Source organism: Notamacropus eugenii, chromosome 2 (genome assembly GCF_028372415.1).
Source record: "Notamacropus eugenii isolate mMacEug1 chromosome 2, mMacEug1.pri_v2, whole genome shotgun sequence".
Classification (NCBI taxonomy): Eukaryota; Metazoa; Chordata; class Mammalia; order Diprotodontia; family Macropodidae; genus Notamacropus; species Notamacropus eugenii.
The window spans coordinates 414,318,451-414,323,007 of NC_092873.1; the positions used below are offsets into that span (position 1 = coordinate 414,318,451).

At 39.1% G+C, this 4,557-nt stretch overlaps 1 long non-coding RNA gene across 1 annotated transcript; it reads right to left on the reverse strand.

Moving 5' to 3' along the window:
• Positions 1-2,323: 2,323 nt before the first annotated feature.
• On the reverse strand, positions 2,324-4,034 carry LOC140529253 (uncharacterized). The gene is made up of 3 exons (XR_011975470.1): positions 3,931-4,034; positions 3,071-3,238; positions 2,324-2,843 (listed from the first exon to the last, which is right to left on the reverse strand). It is a non-coding gene; the product is annotated as an uncharacterized lncRNA (long non-coding RNA).
• Positions 4,035-4,557: the final 523 nt, after the last annotated feature.

Consider the following 4,557-nt stretch of genomic DNA (forward strand, 5'->3'; position numbering starts at 1 on the left):
CCCAGTATGGAGTCACTTAGGCTAGATGCCAATAGAAACATATAGGCAAAACAGACAGTTTCACTTTTTTACCATTAACTATGTCAGGCAGATAAGGCTTTGTGATTGGATGAACTCTTGACCTATTGCAGGGGCCTTGAGTTGATGTTCTTCTGCTACCTTAGTTAACATTAGACCCTCCCACCCAAGGGACTCCTCTTACCAGAGCTTCATACAAACCAGGTATCAATAAGAGACCCTGAGAACTTTCTACCACATCTGAGTTTTAGTAATTAGTATGCCCCTTTCTACATCTGTCACTGATCCCCTGTTCTCAGTCAAGCCCATTTTTAGGACATAGAATTTTGCGGCCTGAACCCCAACTTTGAAGGTGTTTTCTTCCTCACACATCTCCCTCCCTCTGCCCCGGGTGAGTTTCTAGCGTGAGTGGGAATGAACCTCTGTCTCGATGTTGTTCTGTGCTGTAGTGTATGTGCTTTGCTTGCTGTGCCTCTTAATAAAGATTGTGATTTATCATTTCCCTGATTTTCTAGAAATTCTCGAACCCAAGTATTTGCTTTCACCTGAGTCTTGAGGCCAAATAAAGCAAGTCCTCTAGGGCAAATTATTGAAAAGGCATCACTAATAACATGATAATAATTATAGCCATCCATCCATCCATCCTTCCATACATTTGTTCTTAATATTTATTAGCAGCTTTTATGTATAAAACACTATGGTAGGTACTAGGAGAGGAACAAAAACAAATAAAGAAAGAATATAATAAAGAATAAATAAATAAACTTTTTGCCTTGTAATCCTTGGGTGTTTATTTGCTTTTTTCCATTTCTATCCTGCTTCATCCAAAAAAAATCTTCCCTCCCCCCATCCCACATGAGAAAGCAAACTCCTTGAGATCAGGTAGCTTCAGTCTTTGCATGATACCTAGCACACGCTAAACGCTTAATACATGATTGCTGAATAGAATTGAATTTTCTATCCTGTACAGGTAGTATTGTACAGCAAAAAGAATATTGGATTGAAGTCTGAGGACCTGGGTTCTAATCCTGACTGTGTTACTTACTAACCTTTGGGCAAGGCTCTTAACTTCATTGAGCTGCAGTTCCCTCATCTGTCAAATGAGGAGAATAGTAGATGATCCAAAAAGTCCAGTCTAGCTCTAAATCCTGTGATCCTTTGTCCTACCTCATTCACCCTCCCCCACCCCCTTCAGGTGCACACTCATATCGCTCACTGAATCTGAAAGTGAAGGTTGGAAGCAATAAAGGAACTTTGAATTCTTTCCCCAGTCTGACCCTGGCTATCTTAAATGATCCAGATTAAGTTCTCAACATTTCCGTGCCTCAGTTTCTCCTCTGGAGAGTGAGCCAAACTCGTGCTCATTTCCAAGTAATTTTGTTGAGTATTGATAAGCAAGGTAATTGGAATAAATAATCCTGATGGGAATAAACTGTAGAAGCACTGAATGGATTTTTCTCTAGAAAAGTAAATTCTTTTTTTAATCTCTGACTTAGATTCACTTGTTTCCTAGATAGTGTTCCTAAATATTTCTATATCAGTCTTGAATTCTTCCTATGTCTTATTAAATATGTATGTAATAAAAAATTCATGACTGTGTAACTTTGGTCTAAGTGTAACCCAAAAAGCTGGCTTCATGAATAGAGTGCTAGACTTGATTTCAAGGGACTTGAGTTCAAATTTGATCTGAGACACTTACTAGCTATGTGACTTGGGGCAAGTCACTTAATCTGCTTGCCTCAGTTTCCTCAATTGTAAAATGGGGATAATAATAGAATCTGTTTATCAGTATTGTTGTGAGGATCAAATGAAATTATTTATTAAAACAAAGACCTTAGCATAATTTTTTACATAATAGTGACATATAAATGCTTGTTCCTTATTCCTTTCCTCAGTGTCAAGAAAAGATGTGACCAAGGTCAAAAAATTAGTTAGTCTCAAAGGGGTGGGGGTGGGGGATTAGCTTCTGGTCAAGTACTCTTTCCAGTAAGTAAATCATACTATATATTCATCATGTCCCATTACGGTGGGACTTCTCTAGCAAGAGAAGTGAACTAGGATCTAGGAGATTTTTGTATTCTCTTATTTTTTGGGTGTGTAATCATAAACACCTCGCTTAACTCCTTTCTTTTCCCCTCAGTTTACCTATCTGTATCTGCAACTGGAGAGCATTAAAAATACTGCTTCTAATACATAGTTCTTAGGGTTATTATTCAGGAAACCACTTTGTAGATAAGAAAGCAAAATAGGAATGTGACATTACTTATCATGTCTGTGAAAGTGCCTGATAAACCACAAAGAGATCTGCAGTTATACAGATTTATTGTTCTTAAGAATTCATAATTAATAAAATGACAATAATTATTAAGATTCTGATCACTTAAACTATTTGGTTATAGAAGAGAATGATTTCTCTATTAATTCCCATTTTTAGCACTAGATCTGCCTTTTCCTTTACAGGCTGGTTTTTCTGTGGGGGAGATCTACCAATCAGTAACTTGGTTCCAACTGTAAGTCTCTGAGGGTGCTTCTTTCTGTGTATGTGTTTAATGTTCATTGTTGTTAATTACAGGGAGAATAACAATTCTTAAGTTTCACATCTCCTTCAGGCTTTGCCCTTGAAAGCAGGCTTCTACTGGTTTCCTTTGAACTGATGCCTTGTATTAACGAAAAGCCTGTTTTGTTCTTCCCTGACTTATGTTTTCGAATCTCCCAGTCTGTAGGGGTTTCTGGTGCTTCCTTGTTAGATCCTGAGCAGCTGCATTGGGATGGAGCAGGGTTCACACTGGGGCAGACTGGGAGGCTGGAGCAGTGGTTTCTTGGAGCTGAAGGAAACATTTTGAAGGTAGTTAATTAAGCTATAGAAAGCTGAAATCTATTAATCTAGAAAAAGCACCACAACTCAGCCTTTGCATATGGAGCAAATTCTTATTGCTTTTCGTTTTTGATGTTCCTCTCTCTGCTTGTAAAAAAAAAACAACTGGATGGAAAAATAACATTTCTCTCATCTCTTGATTAACTTAAACAGCTCAGTAGGTTTCTTATATCTTACCTTGTGCCAATTATAATTATCTTAGTCTTGTGCCTTCTGCCTCCACAGTTTCACCCCTTGTACATAAATACACTTTTCTGGTCTAAAAGAGTGAAAGACAAGGGGAGGCAGGAAGGAGACAAGGACTGGAAGGTCTTCGGGTGTCTTCGGTGATCCCTGGGCAAGTGCCTAGAGCAAAAAGAAGGAAAGGCTGGAGAAGTGAAGCACTAGTTGCTCTCCCCCTTGGAAAAAGACTCAGTTTCTCAATTTGAGAGCAGCAATATCTCCCTCTTAGTGTTCCAGGGATAAACCTGAAGGGTCTTCTTTATGGCTTTCTTTAATGGTGTTGACTGGAGACCCCATTCTGGTATGTTCTCCCTGCTGTTAATTGCTGGTGATTAGTGTCTCAGTTTCACTAAACCAATTAATATTACTTAGATTTTAGAGGCATATTTGCTTCAAAGAGGGAGCAAGCACAGAAATTACATTTTTCTCTCAATTCTGGTGCCTACACTCTTCCCTAGAACACCTCAGGCTTTGGGGAGAGTGGGCTCAAACCTAACACAAATTTCTACATCAGGCTCAATTTATAATTCGACATATTCTCAGGATCGATCCTTGTCTCAGTTACCACTGGGTTGGGTCATAAAGGTCCATCCTTAGGTTCTAGATGCTGGGGTTAATGGGCTCCAAAACTCAGCATGGACTCTAGCACCCAACCTGATGTTTTGACCTTTCCAAGCCCACAAGGTCATAGCTGTGCCCAAAATTCTCTCACATAAAAGCTTGACAGAAAAAAAGAAAACAATTCAAAGAACAGAGACTGATAATTATAGACCACAGGTTAGCCTAGAATGGGAAAGGCTCAAGGCCTCTTTCACCTGAAGAGTAGCTGGGCAGGAAAGATGCAGATCAAAGCAGAAGGAATCACTTTGGCTGATCAGCATCTTTTTAATGCTCTCCAGTTGCAGATACTCTGCCAATCAAAGTATCTTCTTAATCACCTTGTTATAACAGATTGGATCTAATTCCAGAAGGTCTAAGTGTGCTGCATACCAGGAAGTGGGAAATTTCCATCATATGTCAACATGAGTTTCTGGAAGCAGGCTCTCCATACTCTTTCATGTGGGAAATACATCAGCCAAACATGCTCCCTAGACCTCCATTATCAAGAAATGTGCAGAATCTGTGCATGGAGCATTCCTGTTCAGGTATGAGTTGGGTGACTTGGAATTTCACATTTCCTGAATCCGACAATGTCTTACAGATTCTTTGAGCCACCACAAGGTTCTGCAAGTATCTTGGAAGCAAGTAGTCATTTTTGTTTTCTTCCTTCACTCTCTATTTCCCACCACCAAAGGCAGCTTTTTGGAGGGCGAGATCTCTTTTTGTTTTTTTGACTTTCTTTGTATCCTTAGCACTTAGCATAGTTCTGGACACCTGGTAAACTTGTAATAAATGCTTGTTGAGTAGTATTATTCTGTGTATGAAGTTCTTGGAATCTTTAA